Source organism: Globicephala melas, chromosome 12 (genome assembly GCF_963455315.2).
Source record: "Globicephala melas chromosome 12, mGloMel1.2, whole genome shotgun sequence".
NCBI lineage: Eukaryota > Metazoa > Chordata > Mammalia > Artiodactyla > Delphinidae > Globicephala > Globicephala melas.
This window is the reverse complement of record NC_083325.1, coordinates 38,063,834-38,082,947: the sequence shown is the minus strand read 5'-3', so window position 1 is coordinate 38,082,947 and position 19,114 is coordinate 38,063,834. Positions and strand designations below refer to the sequence as shown.

Here is a 19,114-nt window from a genome sequence, read left to right as displayed (position 1 = left end):
AGAGAAAGCCCGCGTGCAGCAACGAAGACCCAATGCAGCCAAAAATAAATAATAAAAATAAAATAAATAAATTTATTTTAAAAAATCCTTTCTCTGTCACTTATCAGTTATAGAGCAAGTATGTCTGAGCTTTAGTTTCCTTATTTAAACAACACAAAAATATCAACCTCATAGACTTGTATTAAATGTAATGACACATCCAAAATGCCTCACATAGTGGATAGTACATCCACAGTATAAGGTCGCAACAAACATTAGTAACCTTTCTACTCTTCTACCCTTCCCTCCAAGAAGTTTACTGTCTCACATTTCTAACTGCAAACTTTTAAAACGGCATTCTGATTATCATTCAGTCTCTTATGTTTGCTTAACGTAAGTTTATAAAATGTGTACTTTTGTATATTAAAAAATGATAGAATTGACAGTAGCTTTATCATACATCTCAGTGACTAAACTTTTCAATTTATTCATAAATCTATTCATTTTGCAAACATTTATTGAGCACTTACTTTGAGTCAGACACCATGTTAATCTGTGAAGTAAGTTGACTCTTCATGGTAGGACCAGGTCTAGGGTGAGGAAGCCTGGCGAGTGAGACATCTGCCCTTAATGTAAAATTTAAGGGATGCCAAAAAACTGAAAAAATCAAGATAAATAATATTTAATGCAATATTTTAAAAATCAAAATTAAGGCAAAAAATCCATGATGAACCCATCAAGATTTTAAACAAGGATAGAATTAGTTTTAACTATTTTTTTCTCTTATCTTAGGCTACCATACGGTTTACTGATCCTATTGTTTTTGTCTGTACATCATCCTTACTTCCTTTGAGGAATGTATCCTCCTTCCCTCCAACTTGTTCCCCTGGTGAGATTATCAAGCAAACTCAAACCCCAAGGCCACACAGATGGACAAGTGAACCAAACCCAACCAAACAAGAGTATCTCATTCTCTTGACTATATTGATTGATCGAAAACAGAATAGGTGACCCAGCATGGCCCAATAAGTATCTTTCTGTAGGAATGAATAAGGTCAACACACAGAGGTAAGCAAAGCCAAGAGTTGTGGAGGGTGAGGGACACAGATAGAAAAAGAAATCTGGAGGATGATTTCATTTGAGAGAAAATATGAGAAGCCACATCCACCTCTTCATTTTCCAGGGACATGAGTCAAAAAATTCCCATTTGTGCTAAAGTTTATTTGAGTTGGGACTCTCCACACTTAAAAATAGAGGGATTTTGACTAACACAAATGTCTAAAGAGTATTTCAAACTTTGAGGAGGATTGGTCATCATCCTAAGTTTAGAAAGAGTCTCAAAAGCAGTATGCCTTCAGTATTGCCCAGGGAGATGGTTGCCACAGATATAACCTTATAGTGAAAATGGAATCAGAAGATCCTTAAGATCAGCCAGTAATTCCCCTTGATCTAATTCCAAGCACACCAACAAGCCTTTGATTATAAATTGCCTTCTTAGGTAGAATTGCCTAGAGAGAGCGTAATAAACAAACAAGTGTATCCAGTCTACTTGACAGTTACATTGTTCATTGTTAAGCAATAAGATGGAACCTAATGGGTCAATGTCCTAGAATCAGATCACTTTGGTGGATGCTAATGTTAATTTTTCTGAGTCTAGAAAGGTTTAGAGGCAACATAATCTAGTGGCTGAAATATAGACTCTCGAGCCAGACTGCTTGGATTTGAATCCTAGCATTGCCACTTACTAGTTGTGTGACTTTGGATAAGTTATTTAACTTACCTGTACCTTATTTTCACATCTGTAAAATGGGGATATAATAGTGACTACCTCATAGCATTGTGGGGGTTTTTGTTTTTTTGGTTTTTTTTTTTGCGGTACGCGGGCCTCTCACTGTTGTGACCTCTCCCGTTGCGGAGCAACAGGCTCCGGACGCGCAGGCTCAGCGGCCATGGTTCACCGGCCCAGCCGCTCCGCAGCATGTGGGATTTTCCTGGACCGGGGCACGAACACATGTCCCCTGCATTGGCAGGCGGACTCTCAACCACTGCGCCACCAGGGCAGCCCTCTCATAGCATTGTTAAATGAGAATTATATGAGTTAATCTTCATAAAGAAACTAAAACTTATAAATACTATAAAATAAAATAATGCTAAACTGAGAAAGAGACCTGGGATGTGATGTCCACCTTAAGCTGCAGCTACTCCAGGAGACTGGATAACTCTCCAGTACACAAAGAAGTTAGAACTTATTTCAACTATCCGCTTACGTTTCTAACTGACCAGTTGGCTTCTAAGCTTCTAGAGGGCAGGGACTATGCCTTACTCATCTTTGTATTTCCTTTTACTTCTAATGCCTGGGACTTGGCAAGCACAAGGAGACAGAACCCTCTTCATGGAATCCAAAGACTTGGATTTGAATCTTCACTCTACTACCTACTATTTATCCTTGAGCAATTTACTTAACTTCCCAGACCCTCAGTTCCTGCAGCAGTAAAGAGGGTAATACCTCTTTCAACTAATATTGTGAGGATTAATGGAGATAATAATTTAGGGAAGTAGTATGTGTTCAATCACCGTGGGCTTCTTTCTAATACTAAAGTTTATAGTTATGTAAATGTTTTCAATATTATTTAAAGAGAATCCACTCATCTAAGTATTCCATAACAATGCCACTTTGCAGAGCTTATAAGATCTGCTATTAATATATGTGCCAGAGGTTCTTTAAGGAAATACATAGAAAGTAAACTTAAGTCTTTATTAAAGGAAATTATTTCACTTGCTGGATCCTTGGCCAGGACTTTTAAGTTTAAATGAGATAGAATCAGGTGAGATGAAAAAAAAAAATTACTGGTTGATATACAAGTCATTTCAAAGGACCTATATGGGACATATGGCAATACATTCAAATTTATTCATTCATTTATACATTCAAAAACTATTGTGACGGGCATTTATTATGAGCTGGGCACTTTGTTAGAGATTTACTACTCATTTTCTATGTTGAGTCTGCACTAAACATAATTTGCATCTTCTTTTAGCTTTAGTTCTTAACAGATGACATTCTGGTCACTCCATAAACATTTTAAACAGCTTTTTAAGCTATATATGACAACATAATACTGAACGGTGAAAAGTTGAAAAGCCTTCCACTAAAATATGGAACAAAGAAAGGATGCCCACTCTCACCACTTTTATTCAACATAGTATTGGAAGTCCTAGCCATAGCAATCAGACAAGAAGAAATAAAACGTATCCAAATTGGAAGAGAAGAGGTAAACTGTCATTATATGCAAATGACATGATACTATGTATAGAAAACCCTAAAGACTCCACACAAAAGCTACTAGAACTGATAAACAAATTCAGCAAGGTAGCAGGATTCAAGATTAACATACAGAAATCTGTTGCATTTCTTTACACTAGCAATGAAATATCAGAAAGGGAAAGAAAAAAACAATCCCTTTTAAAATCACATAAAAAAAAACAAACAAACTTAAGAACAAACCTGACCAAGGAGATGAAAGAACTATAAAACATTGATAAAGGAAACTGAAGATGATGCAAAGAAATGGAAAGATATCCCATGCTTTTGGATTGGAAAAATTAATATTGTTAAAATGGCCATACTACCCAAAGCAATCCACAGATTTAATGTGATCCCTATCAAATTACCCATGACATTTTTCACAGAATTAGAACAAATAACTCAAAAATTTATATGGAGCCTTGAAAGACACAGAATTGCCAAAGCAATCTTGAGGAAAAAGAACAAAGCAGGAGGCATAACCCTCCCAGACTTCAAACAATACTACAAAGCTACAGTAATCAAAATAGTGTGGTATTGGCACAAAAACAGAAATATGGATCAATGGAATAGAACAGAGAGCCCAGAAATAAACCACACACCTATGGTCAATTAATCTTTGACAAAGGAGGCAAGGCTATACAATGGAGAAAAGACAGTCTCTTCAGCAGAGAAAGCTGGGTAGCCACATGTAAATCAATAAAGTTGATTTACATGTGGCTGCCCTCACACCCTCACACCACATACAAAAATAAACTCAAAATGACTTAAAGGCTTAAATACAAGACATGACACCATAAAACTCCTAGAAGAGAACATAGGCAATACATTATCTGACATAAATCACACCAATGTTTTGTTAGGTCAGTCCCCCAAGGCAATAGAAATAAAAGCAAAAATAAGCAAATAGGACCGAATCAAACTTATAAGCTTTCACACAGAAAAGGAAACAAACAAAAAACAAACAAAAAGACAACCTACAGAATGGGAGAAAATATTTGCAAGAGATGCGACTGACAAGGGCTTAATTTCCAAAATACACAAACAGCTCATAAAACTCAATAACAACAACAAAAAAAAAAATCAAAAAATGGGCAGAAGACCTAAATAGACTTTTCTTCAAAGAAGACATACAAAAAAAAAAAAAAAAGAAAACACACAGATGACCAATAGGCACATGAAAAGATACTCAACATTGCTAATTATTAGAAAAATGCCAATCAAAACTACAATAAGATACCATCTCACACTGGTCAGAATGGCCACCATTAAAAAGTCTACAAATAGCAAATGCTGGAGAAGGTGTGGAGAAAAGGGAACCCTCCTACACTGTTGGTGGGAATGTAAATTGGTGCAGCTACTATGGAAAACAGTATGAAAGTTCCTTAAAAAAACTAAAAATCAATGCCATATGATCCAGCAATCCCACTCCTTGGCATACATATGGAGAAAACTCTAATTCAAAAAGGTACATACACCCCAATGTTCATAGCAGCACTATTTACAATAGCCAAGACATGGAAGCAATCTAAATGCCCATTGATAGATGAATGGATAAAGAAGATGTGGTATATATACATAATGGAATACTGCTCAGCCATAAAAAAGAATGAAATAATGCCATTTACAGCAACATAGATGGACCTAGAGATTATCATACTAAGTGAAGTAAGTCAGAAAGAGAAAGACAAATACCATATGATATCACTTATATGTGGAATCTAAAATATGACACAAATGAACTTCTTTACAAAACAGAAACAGACTCTCAGACATAGAAAATAAACTTATGGTTAGCAAAGGGGAAAGGCAGTGGGGGAGGGATAAATTAGGAGTTTGGAATTAGCAGATACAAACTACTATATATAAATTAGGTAAATAACAAGGTCCTACTGTATAGCACAGGGAACTATATTCAATATCCTGTAATAAACCATAATGGAAAAGAAAAGGAAAAAGAATATGTACATATATGTATAACTGAATCACCTTGCTGTACACCAGAAACTAACACAACATTGTAACTCAACTATACTTCAATTAAAATAAAAGATTAAACAGCTTTACTGAGGTATAAATGATTTACAATAAACTGCATGTTAACTTTTGACATATGTATACATCTGTGAAACCAACACCGCCACCAAGATATTAAACATTATCAAGCATATCCATCACTCCCAAAAGCTTCCGTCAACTTTATGTGTGAACAAAAACCAAATCTTCAGACTCCTAGGCTGGTGCTGCTTCTCTTATACTTGAAGAAAGTTTGTGATTTTGTATGTTATTCATCCATATTGTGTGCTATTGTACATTTATGGAAAAGAACATAATTGAAGATAAAATATTTTATTTGTAGAAGCCCCAAACTTATACTGCAGACTCCGTATAAAGTCTGCCATTTGGTAATGAGACATCTTGCCTGCTTCCTGATGAATCACCAGTTCACAGTCCTTCCAGATACCTTGCCCTTGGATTCTGGGAGGTAACCAGGTTTGCTGTGTCTTTATAATAACTTCCATTTTTGCTTTCTGCTTAGGCAAATTTAAGCGGTATTCTTGCAATTTGTTGTGTCAATTTCTTTCTCTTTATCTGTGAGGGTGGTGGTGAAGTTCCTGGGCTCCCGAGGCAGACTGCCTGGGTTCAAATCCCACCTCTCTCACTTACAAACTACAGAGCTTTGGTCAGGTTACCTCTCTGCACCAGAGCCTGGTAGTTTGACAGTAAATTCTTGGTAAATGTTACATATAACTATTTTCTCTGAAAACTGGTTATATACTATTCAGACCACACAGCAGAAATGTCCAAATCTCCTGTCTTATAGGATTGTCCCCTCCCCCATCTCTAGGTTTTACATCTGTACATTTTAAGAGATTAGTCCATTAAAAGCAGAATTCCAGCCCACATAATGTTCTAAATTGGGAAACAATTATTAAAGCTGATTTCACTTCTATATTTCTTTCTGGAACCAAGGAGTATTTTCATGTAAATCTACATTAAAGGGTTTGGGGGAATATATATGTAAATATATGGAAGCATTAGATGTGAACTAGTTAGTTGCAAAAGAATTAATAGTTTTGCTTTAAAAAAATCAAATCAGATGTACTTTTTGTTATTGCTCTGTAATAAACCCCTCATGTACATTATTTCAGTTAATCCTCATGTCTCCACACTGAGGAGGAAGAGGAGGGGTTGGTCTTGCTGTCTTGGGTGGCCGAGGTGGAGGAGATGGAAGGGGAGGCAAGAGAGGCAGGCACACTTGGTGTAATTTGAAGGAAATACATTGTAATTTCTGAATGACTTTTTTGCTTTTTCATTTCTCTAAAATTGTTTTTATATGGTAGCAAACACCATCTGCTTTAGTTTCAGTGCCCATATCACAGAAGGGCCTAGGTTATAAAAGAAGTCAAAAGTAGTCTTGAATAATCAGAAACCTTCTGCCAGATTGTCTACTGTCAATTGTTTCTGCCACTGCTTCTTCTACGTCTTCTTCCTCATTTCCTGGCCCTGGTTCGGAAGCACTCTTCTCCACCAAGTCATCTTCTGTTAATTCCTCTGGTGTGGTGTCTGTTAGCTCTTAGGTTTCTCCAAGATCCGTATCTTGAAACTCTTCACCCTCCATCCCCACCTTTTTTACTGTATATCCATAATCTCTTTCATGATCTCCTTGATTGGCTCTGTTGTAAATTCTGTGAAGTCATGCACAACATCTGGACACAGTTTTCTCCAGCAGGAATTCATCGTTTCAGGCTTGATGGCTTTCATGGGTTTTTCTATAACTGTGATGGCATATTCAATGGTGTAATCCTTCCAGACTTTCATGATGTTCTCTCTCTTGGGGTTCTCTTCCATAGCATTGACAATCCTTTCCATAAAGTACCATGTGCAATGAGGTTTAAAGGTCCTTATGACCCCTGATCTAGAGGCTGAATTAGAGACGTTGCGTTTGGGGGCAAGTGGTCACTTCGACACATTTGGTGTTGAACTCATGGGGTTCGAAGTGGCCAAAGACATTGTCCAATATTAAAAGAAAGTTAAAAGGCAATCACTTACCAGCAAGGTACCTCCTGACTTTAGAGACAAAGGATTGACAGAACCAATCCAGAAAAATGGTTCTGGTTGTCTAGGCCTTCTAGCTGTAAAACCAAAAGACTGGCATCTGGTGTTTATCTTTTCCCTTCAAAGCTCAGGAGTTAGCAGCCTTATAGATAAGGGCAGTCCTGATCATAAACCTGACTGTATTTGCACAAAACACTAGAGTTAGCCTATTCCTGCCTTAAATGCTTGCTTCTCTTCCTTACTAATAAATATCCTTTGTGGCATTTTTCCTCCCAGAATAGGGCACTTTTGTGTGCATTAAAAACCTGTTCAGACAGATATCCTTTCTCCTCAATGATTCTCTTAATGGGATCTGGGAACTTTTCTGCTGCCTCTTGGTGAGCAGGAGCTTCTTCTCCTGTTATCTTGACATTTTAAAGCCAAACTTCTTTTTAAAATTATCAGACCATCCTTTGCTGGCATTAACTTCTCCAGCTTTAGATCCTTTACCTTCCTTTTGCTTTAAGTTGTCATATGGCTTTGTTTTTCTCTTGAATCATATTAGAGTCTATAGGTATCCCTTTCTTATAGCAACCCTGCATCCACATAAAAGCTGCATTTTCAATATGAGATAAGAAGGTATTTCACCAAAAGTGCAAAGTTTTGCACCAGCTACAAGTTTTCATGATTTTCCTTTTCGTTTTTAACAACGGTCTTTACTCTGGATTTATCTTGAAATGGTGGGTAACCACAGTTGCAGACCTCAATCTATGCTGCATATCAAGCAATTCAGTTTTTTCTTGTAATGTCACAACTTTGCTTCTTGGGAGAATTTCCAGGATCACTAGCAGCACTTCATATGGGTCCCTGGTGTTATTCAAAGTTTATGGCATTGCACTAAACACGATGAAAAATACTTGAAAACCATGAGAGATCACTTTTTACTGCAATATGCAATTTACTAGGGAGACAAGTGCTCACATGGAGATGATTAGCGTCACACAGCACTGTACTCATAACACGCAACACTTGAGTTTATCATTATAGCAGCAGGAGGTGGCTACGAAATTATTACAGTAGTATACTATGTGCAACAGTTAATTTTATGCAGTTATGATTTAATACTGATTTAAATATGATTTAAATGTAAATATGATTTAAATCTTTATGTTTGTTTACCTTTTTCTTGACTGGGAATGGTGCCATGTATGGTCTGTAAGTGTGTTTTGATAAATTTTAACTTTTTATAATAGATCTGTGTATATTTTATGGTAGTAAATGATAAAGTAGACTAGTATCTGCATACATTTTATGGATTCATGACATACCTAACTTCTTCTTTTTTTTATTTTTTGGTATTTCTAGGCTACTCAGTTTGCGAGTTATTTTAGATTGTCACAAATCTCAAAAACTTTTTCCAACATATTTATTGAAAAAATATGTGTATAAATGGCCCTCACAATTCAATCCCAAGTTGTTCAAAGGTCAACTGTATATATACATACACACATGCACACACACACATGTATATACACACAAAGGCATAGAACAAATCTCTTATTACTTAAAACAGACAATCAAAATCTGATATCAAATATTCTTTAAATAGTTGAGTTATTTATTCACTTTCAATGACATTGTTCCACAGGACACAAAATTTAAATGTTAGCTAACATAATCATTCTTTCTGGCATGTAATAGCTAATGAAGACACATTAACAAAGCAGTCGTGTCAAGTATTTTAAACTGTCCTTGAAAGGGTAGACACCAAGAGTTCTTCATGGACTCCCCATTGTTCTTAGGCAAGAGCTACTGACTCTTCTCTTTGCACTTCCTCTTCCCTGATCAAAGCTCTTCCAAAGAATTGTCTACTTAATTTCCACTGACTCTCCTTTCTCTCTTGAGCCTACTTCAATCAGGTCTTCCTCCCACTGTGTCATCAAAACTGTGCTTATCAGAATCACCAATGACCTCCATGCAGTTAAATCTCAAGGACAAATCTCAGCTGTTATCTCATTCCACCTATCAGTAGCATATGACTTATTGGTTGGTTTCTTCTTCCTGAAACAGTTTTTTCACTAGATCTCCAAGACACCTCCCTCCTTGGTTCTCCTCCTCCCTCAATGGCCATTCTTTCTCTGCATTCTGCATTCTTTGTTGAGTTCTCCTTTATCTTCCTAACCTCTAAAAATTGGAGTGTCTAGGACTCCTTGTATAGACCTCTTCATTATCTACATACACTCACTCATTGGAGTTCTCATCCAGTCCATGACTTTAAATGTTATTTACATGCTATTGCCTCACAAATTCATACACCTAGCCCAACTCCTACACAAACTGCAGACAGGTATACATATCCAACAGGCTACTGACATCTCCATTTGGATGTCTACAGGCATCTCAACAAGCCCCAAACTAAACTGCTAATCTTGTACCCTATAGCTCTTCCTTCATCTTCTCCATTTCATAAAAGTAGTAGCACCATTCTTCCACTTGCTCAGGCCCAAACCCTGGAATCATTCTTGACTCCTCTCCTTCTCTCACACCCCATATCCAGTCCATCAGAACATCTAGTCAGCTGTAAACTTATTCACACTACCAGTCACACTACTTCTCATTACCTTCTGCTCTGCCAACTTAGTCCAAACCTCTATCATCTCATGTCCCCTTCACTTGGTCAGTTTTTTATCTTGTGAAGCAATGCATTTAAAATGTAAGTTAGATTGTTACTTTTTCTGCTTAAAACTTTCCTATGGCTTCCCATTTTACTCAAAATGAAAAGTCTTTAATTGTGACCTATAAGCCCCCTATGATGTTTCCACCAACAACACCACCTCTACCAACTCTCTGATCTCATTTCCTACTGCTCTCCCTCTTGCTGAACCCACAGTATCCACAATAGTGTCCTTGCTGCTCCTCACAGACACCAAGCACACTCTATCTCAGGGCCTTTGGACTTCTAATGTTCTACAAATATTCCTACGTAATGCTCTACCTTCTTTGTTACCTAGGCCTTTCCTAACTATCCTGTATAAAATAAGTCCCCTCATCTGTCTCGATACCCTACCCTGATTTATTATTCTTAACACCTTTTTATTCTGAAATAATTGTAGATTCATATGCACTTGCAAGAAATAATACAGAGATATCTTGTTTATGCTTTACTCAGTTTCCCCTAATGGTCACATTTTACAAAAACTACAGTGCAATAGTGCAACTAGGATACTGACACTGATACAGCCAAGATACAGAACATTTCCACAGTTATATCACCTCAGGGATTCATGGTGCCCTTTTACAGCCACACCAACCACCCTCTAGCCTCTACTCCCTCCTTAACCCCTGACAACCACTAATCTGTTCTCCGTTTCTATAGTTTTGTTATTTCAAGAATGTTATATAAATGTAGTCATACAGTATTAACCTTTTGGGATTGGCCTTTTCCACTTAGCATAATTCCCTGGAGATGCATCCAAGTTGTTTTGTAATGGCATCTTTTATCACCTGACATATATACATACATATTTATTTGCTTATTAGGATAAGTTCCCCGAGAGCAGGGAATCTACTTTGTATACTGTACTTATGATGTAGGCATAAACATCTGTTGAATAAATAAAGTCCAAACTCTTTAACATGACCTATAAGATCCTAAATGAAGCATGCTTACCTTTCCAACCTCATCTTTCATTTCCATGGCTCCTCCACCCTGGCACACCACTCCCATCCAGATACACTAAATAGTGAATAATGCCATTCAGTTACACTAAACATCTTGCCATTTATAGCAGATTGCCTATGTGCTCTGATGTGTTGTTGTTGTTTTTTCCACTTTTGCTGTTTAGAACTGTGGTTCTCAAACTTTACTGTGCATCAGAATCACCCGGCTGATCAGGCTTATTAAAACAGATTGCTAGGGACTTCCCTGGTGGTCTAGTGGTTAAGACTCTGTGCTCCCCACTGCAGGGGGGGCACGGGTTCTATCCCTGGTCAGGGAACTAAGATCCCACAGGCCGCTTGGCGCAGCCAAAAATGAAACAAAACAAAATAAAATAACCCTTAAAAACAAAACAAACAGATTGCTAGGCTCCACTCTCAGAGTTTTAAATTCAGTAGGTCTGGGATAAGTCCTGAGAATCTGCATTTCTGACAAATTCCCAGGTGATGCTGATGCTGCTGGTCCATGAACCATACTTAGAAAATCATTGTGTTAGAACATTTTTTTATTTCCCTTCCCATTTCACTTGCCTAATTTCTTACTTAACCTTCAGTCCTTCCCTCACCCCAGAACATGGTGTTCCACGGCACACTGTACTTACCCTATCCCATCACTTATCACAGGATATTATAATGTCCTATTTATGTGTGTCTCTCTCCCACCAGACTATATCCTCAGCACTTAGCACAGTCTGACAGAGTAGGCACTCAATGTATATAATGACTGAATAGGTTCCTTAATTTTGATACCTTAAAAGACTCAACTGAAACAATATTTTTACAGTCATATGTTATTTAGAAGGCAGTGCTTCTATGGGCTAAAAATAAAGGATGAAAACACACCAAGGATCCCTTCATCAATAGGCTTAAGGATAAATAAGGCAATTTTTAATGTTAAGATTTTCTAGGAAGTGTTATTGTTTATTACAATTCTTTTCAACCAGAACACCTCACACTGAAATGACTGATGACAAAGGTCAAGAATTCAAGTTAAGATACTTTACCCATTACTTTTTCAATAATTACTTCAAAGTCTGTATTTTGTTCTTCTAAAAGTGAACTCTCTTCCCTTCAGACTAAACACCCCAAACCACAAGACTATCTAACATAGCCAGGACTTCAAAGAACGCTTTAATTGAACCCCAGAGCTGGCCAGATGTTGAAATCAGAACATACTTGCTTGCACAGGTCTATAAACCATTATCTAAAATTCCAAATTCCAAAAAAGCTCTAGAAACGTAAAATTTTTCACAAGTTTAAGGCAAATTCATTTAGCAGCAAAATCTGACCCAAACAGATATGTAGTTATTTTATGTTATAGGGCTTTATCCAAATTAGTGTTAATACTAATGCATTTTTGTGGCATGAATATTAATATGTTTGATTCTAAGATGCTACTCCAGACCCGACTGAGGTGTTATAGAAAATATGGTATATGCATTATATTCCTGTCTAAAATCCCAACAATTCTGAATTCTGAAACACATTTGGCCCAAAGGGTTTGGATGAAGGATTATGTGCCTGTATTGAGATACCAATTTCTCTAATCCCTGTATTTTTGTCTACTGTATTTGAAATATTTATCTAAATAATGCCCCCTATTGTTTTCTCATTTTGTATCTGAAAAACTGGTCTTAATGAAAATAGCTTTTGGGAATTCCCTGGCGGTCCAGTAGTTAGGACTCTGTGCTCTCACTGCCGTGGGCCTAGGTTCAATCCCTGGTCAGGGAACTAAAATCCCACAAGCCGCACGGTGTGGCCCCCCAAAAAAAGCTTTCTTCATTTTATCTGTTTTAACATTAGATAAATACTGTTGGAAACTCACTGCTTCTATTCATATATGATACTTTCTTTTTAAATTAAGGAAATTCTATACTTCTTCGGGATCCTGTGGCTCACTCCCATCAGATGAATCATCATCATCCTCACATGAATCATCACCAGAACTGAAAGTATAGAACTAAAAAAAATGTCTAGTGGAAACATATCATTTTGAAACACATCTGAAAGGCTAATGTCACACTTACAAGCCACTGACATTTGGCAGACTCAACTGATGAAAGTAGAATTTTTGTAGATTAAAATGTAAAGCAGACAACAGTAACAGATATTATCACTGTAAAGAGCAAAAAACACCTAAGATATATTTAGGAATGAACTGAACAAGAACTGTACAGGATCTATGAAGAAAATGCCACTGGGAAACATTAAAAGAAAACTTGGGTAAATAGAGGACCACATATTTCTAGACTACATATTTGGTTTCAAAAGGAAGAGGAATCAGGTGACTTTAAACTGAAAGAGAAGTTTATTTGAAGAGAGGTAACTTGTGTAGGTCCCCAGAAGCAGAAAGGACAGTAAGACCTTAGTAGGGCAAACCAGGACCTGGAAAGCCCCAGAACGCCAGGCAACTACCCCACTACCCTCTTTGGGGACCACAGGGCTTCCTAACTCTGCTGCTGTCTGTGCATCTGCTGCTCTCTGCAGGCCTGCTTTCTCTGTACTACCTGCACGTGGGTCAAACGTCTCTCCCTGCCTTACCCTTGTGTCATCACTTTCTAGGTCAAGAGCCCAGGTAAGACTGACTGCAAATTTCTTGAGAGAGAATCTGATTGGACCAGTTTGAATCCGTTATCCACCTACTCCTGGTCCAAGCAGCTATGGCAGGGGAAGGGAGAGGGTTAAGTGGCTATCTGCTTACTAACATGGGATAAGGATGCAGACTGGAACATGAGTGAGTGGTGCAGGCAAATTGAATGACATGTCCATTATAGATGAGCAGATTCCACACTGTGGAGATGAAATACAATACAGAGGTTAAGAGCACAGGCTCTGGGACCAAACTGCCTGAGTTTGACTTTGCCAACTTATTAGCTGCTTGACCTTCAACAAGTTATTCAATCTCTTTATGCTTCAGTTTCCTCATCTGTAAAATGAGGGTGATGATAATAGAGTTGTTGCATGGATTAAATGAATTAACACATATAAAGCACTCAGTAAAAACCACATAAGTATTTTATTACTTTTATAAAGATGCCCATTTCCCCTAAATTAGTCTATAAAATTAATGCAATTCAAATCAAAATCACAACTCTTAATTTGATAAAATAATTTTAAAGTTACTATGGAAGAAATATCTATGGAGAGAAAAGCATAGGTAGAATGTGAAGAGCACAGACTGATGCAAGTTATTGGTTATGTTCTAGATATTACATTGGTGGTTTGTTTCACATTATGTTTTTTAATGTACATATATGACAAAATTTTCTTTTATATATATCAAATATATTTTTGAAAGACACTTCTTTTTTTCTTGGTAAAACACCAGTAACACCGCTCTTCCTATGTCAATGATTCTGATTATTCCCTTTTTTCTATGCTTATAAGAGGGATAATGACTAACACAAACCCCAGTGTCTTTTTTTTTAACGTCTTTTTTTTAACATCTTGCTTTATAATGGTGTGTTAGTTTCTGCTGTATAACAAAGTGAATCAGCTATACGTATACATATATCCCCATATCTCCTCCCTCTTGCGTCACCCTCCCACCCTCCCTATCCCTCCCCTCTAGGTGGTTACAAAGCACCAAGCTGTTCTCCCTGTGCTATGCAGCTGCTTCCCACTGGCTATCTATTTTACATTTGGTAGTGTATACATGTCCATGCCACTCTCTCACTTCGTCCCAGCTTACCCTTCCCCCTCCCCGTGTCCTCAAGTCCATTCTCTACAAAAAGACACTTCTTAAAGAAATACTCCAAAAAAGAGGACCACTAAGCAGGGATTTACCCTACCAGAAATTTAAAAATAATTTAAAAGTACACTAAAACAATATTATTATTATCCAATAACAAATAAATCAATGGAATAGAAAATAAAGTACATATGGAAATTTAGTACTGTATAAAGGTAGAATTTCAAATCTACAGGGAAGACTGAGCATTCAATAAATGGTATAGGGCACCATCAAGTCGTTTAGGGAAAAAAATATTAAGCTAGATTCTTCCTTTCCTCCTCCTAAACAAATTTCAGAAGGATTAACTATTGAAATATTTTTAAGAAGATACCTAAAAACGTTAGAAGAAAATACACACTGCTAAGCATGACATTAAAGCTGTAAATGTAAATAAAGGAAAAGACCTACCTAAAAATGAAAAACTTCACAAGAACCCCATCACCTTAAACTTACTACTCATTTGCACCTATTTATGGGTTCTGATTCTGATTAATTCTATATAAACAGTTTTTACATAATACAAAACTGAACATATATAATTTTATGGTAAACATTTTATATAACCTTATCATGTACTTTTCTTGTACTCCTACTGTCTTTCTATTTAGCCCACGCATCATGTCAGGATAGTCCATTCTCTACTCTGCTTCTCTCTCCCCTTTTAAAATAACTTTCTTTGAAAGTTATAACCATGTACTTTTTCTTAAGTGAGTTTTAGTATTGTTTTCTTGAGATCTATAAAGTATATATATATTTTTGCATTTTAATTGAAACTGATAATATACAAATAACCTAGAGATGAACTGTATCCTTTGCTAATTGTATTAGTCCATCTGGCATCGTACGTTCTTTTTGCTAGACGTCCCTTTTTTTCTTCCAATAAAAGTTTTATTGGGTGGAAGCCATATAAAGAAAACAAAGGAAAGAAAAACTTCCTTCAGCAAATAAACACCACAGGCTATATTTAAAGATAAATTGAAAAATTGAAAAATACTTGTGATTATGTTTTAGACAAAGGTTAATAATATTCCTAACTTACAAAAAGCCCTTGTAATTTAAAAAATGTGACTATTTCAAATAGGCAGAAATCATGAACTGGCAATTCACAGAAACAGACCCAATAAATATACGGAAGATGTTCAGTTTTACACTTGGTCAACAAAATGCAAATTAGAACAAGACGATAAAGATGATAAAAGATTTTTTTAAAAGGTGACAAAGATCACAAAGATTAACAATACTCGACCGGCAAAGAGAGGAAGACCCAGCTGTCATTCACTAGCCACTATGTTGGTGGAAAAGTATTCAATACTTTTCAAGGGAAGAGTCTGGTAACAACATCTAGAATCTTACAAATGTGCATTCCCTTTGATCCAGTAATTATATTTGTATGAATTTACAGTACGGAAATTATCAGGGATATGTACAGTTTATGTATAAGAACACTCATCTAGTTTTGCTTGCACAAGTAAAAAACTGTAAATACCCTAAAAGTCCAACAATTTAGGGGTTGGTTGTACATATTATAACCATATAGCCATTAAATGCCATTACATACACATAGCCATTAAAAATGATTACGTAGCCTACTTTATCTGGAAAGATATGAGACATTATTTGGAGAATATAACATGCTCACATTTTCCTATTTTAAAAAAAGCTTTACGTGTATATATGGAAAAGTCTCCAAGTTTATACAGCACTACGTTAATACGGTTATTTCTGGGCGACGAGATCGTGGGTGAGTTTAAGTTTCTTTCATACAGGTTTATGTACTTACTACTGGACAGTTGCAGGGAGTAGGCATTTTTTTAAAAAGCAGTGTTCTTCTTACAATCACAAAATACTAGGAAACTGTTAATTTGCTGAGAGAAACGGGCAACGGGTGACGAGCCCGCCACACCAGGGGCTGAGAGAAGCGGATGCCGATCGTCCGAGCCTCGCCCTGCCGCTGCCGCGAGAGCACAGTAACCGGAAACACGCCACGAGAGACCTCGGGAATTCTGGGTACGCACTGGCCCCGCGTTACCTCACAAGGAAGAAACTGTTACATTTAAAAGAAAAACCATCTCTTTCCTTTAACACAACACCATTAGCTCAGTCAAGGGGCGTTTCTATCCTGAGATGAGTGCGGGGGAGGTCGCGAGGGCGAAAGTCTTTCTTTAAAATTAAAGTCTTCCTTGTCTCCCCCTCCCCTCCACCAGCCTCTTCCCGTCACTCCGCAGGAGCTTCGAGGCCGCCCCGGGGAAGGCTGTTTCTACGCGTGACAACTTGCAGGAACACGGCAAGCTTAAATGCCGCGAGCCGACTATTGTGTACTAATGCCGCCCGGAAAGGTGGAGGGTGCGCGACGGAGCGCCGGGTGCGGAGGCGAGGCACGCTCTGACTGGCCCCCGGTTCCTCAGGCCGATGGAAGGGCGGGGCGGCGCGGCGCGGCGCGGCGCGCGTGCGGAGAGGCGTCCTCGCGCTCCTGCTGGTCTCCCCGGTGCCAGTGTGGGTGCTCCAGTTGGGGAACTGGGCGGAGCGAGGGAAGTTATGAAGGCCTGGCCTCGAGAATGTAGGCGGTTAATCTTTCTCACACGCGTAACTAGCCGGGCGCGTGAGTCAATCGAGGCTTTCCTCCGAGGCCTGGCCCAGTGCAGGCGAGGAACTGCAGAGGAGGAGGGAGAGGCGAGGCCCAGGCCAAAAGGTCGGGTCAGGTGCGGGCCGCTGCCTGCGTAGCGAAGGGCGGGGAAGACCGGGGCGGGAAAGCGGGAGTGGAGGGGCCCGCTGCCCCGAACCCCCCCCCGCCCCCCCCCGCTAGACCGCACTGATACAGCGAAGCTGATACGAGAGAGTAGACTATTAGCAGGTGAGGGGCCCGGCAGATGAGCAGGCTCACACCCTCGCGTTAACTCGTGAGGGTCACCGTCCTGGTTACTGAGAACTAGATAGACCTGACTAAGCTTGTGTTTGGGGTGGGGGTTGATAACCAATTTTTGAACGACTGTCATTCAAGATAAATGGCCATTGGGTTTAGGGTATCAGTAGGACATTTGGGTAGAAATGTTGACGTGAGGTCTTTTAAGGCAGTCTTTGTGAATTGCCTGTGGAAAGTGGTTCCCTGATTTGTGTCTTTATAATACTGATTTGTGTCTTTATAATACTAAAAACAGCCGGTAAATGGCGTTGTACAATTCATTCCGTTCACTTTGGCTATTATCTAACTTATGGTGATGAATGAGTAGCTTTGGTAAAAGTCGTTTGGAGCCCCAGAGAGTGGACAAGAATCACATAATGTTTCGATAGAGTAATACCTCCATGGGAGACCTGGCAGATGAGTAAGGCTTCCAGATTTCCAGACGATCTGGTGAAGGACGTTTAAAGGAAGAATTGAGAGTGTGCTCATCTGTGAAACTCTTCAGGCTTAAGTACCTGTTTATCTTAAAACAAATTACAAAACTGAGTTACAAAACTAAGTGATGGAAACTTTATGGTAGGTTATACTGACTCGTTGGCTACTATTAATTATAATTTTAAATTTCTCTTAATTTGTAGATATGAGAGCCTTTTACTATTTTATTCTTGGAATATTGTTTTAAGTGAAAATTTTCATTTCAAAAAACTGCAAAAAGAAGACTTTGTATATAATTACACATATTTTAAGGAAGATACTTATAGTTTAACATTATAAGTTTTTTTAAATAAAAAAGTTCCAAAAAAAAATTAGATGTTTCTTTGGGCACATTAGAAAATACAGATAAACAAAAAGAAGGGGAAAATCCATTAATCCCACTATCCAGAGTTAACTGTTGTTAATATTTTAATATCTTTCTGTTTTCTCCTATCATATGTTTTATAAGCATAGAATCACTAAACAGTTTATTTGATAGAAACCAACCTGTGACTTTGTCTAGAGTTAGGACTATTAGAGACTTTCTTTGTTAGATATTTCTGTATTATTTGGATTATCATAGTGAGCAAGCATTACTTTTCTAATCAGAAAAAAACAAAGAAATTGAAAACTCCATCATTGATTTTTAAAGTTCATAATTTTGGAAACATATTCCACAAAGTGACTTTTGATTTAATTTGAGAGGTGAAACGTGTTATTTTGTTTCCCTGTGAAACCCCACTGAAATGAGAAAATGTAAAACCCACAAAGACAAAGAGTGCTGAAGAGACAATAGAGAATGAGAGGTGTTAGTGTGTTCTATTGTAAGAGCTGTACAGAGCATCTCAGCATCAAGCTGCCATAGCTTTGAACTGTGTCTTTGAGCATCTCGATTTATTTTGTGCATCTGTTAGCAAGATGTGTCCCCAAGGTAATTGTGTCTTCGCTTTATACCATTTCGGTTTAGGAA

The 19,114-nt window shown here is 37.8% G+C and overlaps 1 long non-coding RNA gene across 1 annotated transcript in view; it reads right to left on the bottom strand.

Moving 5' to 3' along the window:
- Positions 1-16,697, bottom strand: part of LOC115863999 (uncharacterized) — an 87,092-nt gene extending 70,395 nt beyond the window's left edge. The window contains exons 1-2 of the long non-coding RNA XR_009566291.1: positions 16,552-16,697; positions 510-636 (exon numbers count right to left, since the gene is read on the bottom strand). This is a non-coding gene — a long non-coding RNA (uncharacterized lncRNA). The remainder of the gene's footprint in view (positions 1-509; positions 637-16,551) is intronic.
- Between the last annotated feature and the right edge of the window lie 2,417 nt (positions 16,698-19,114).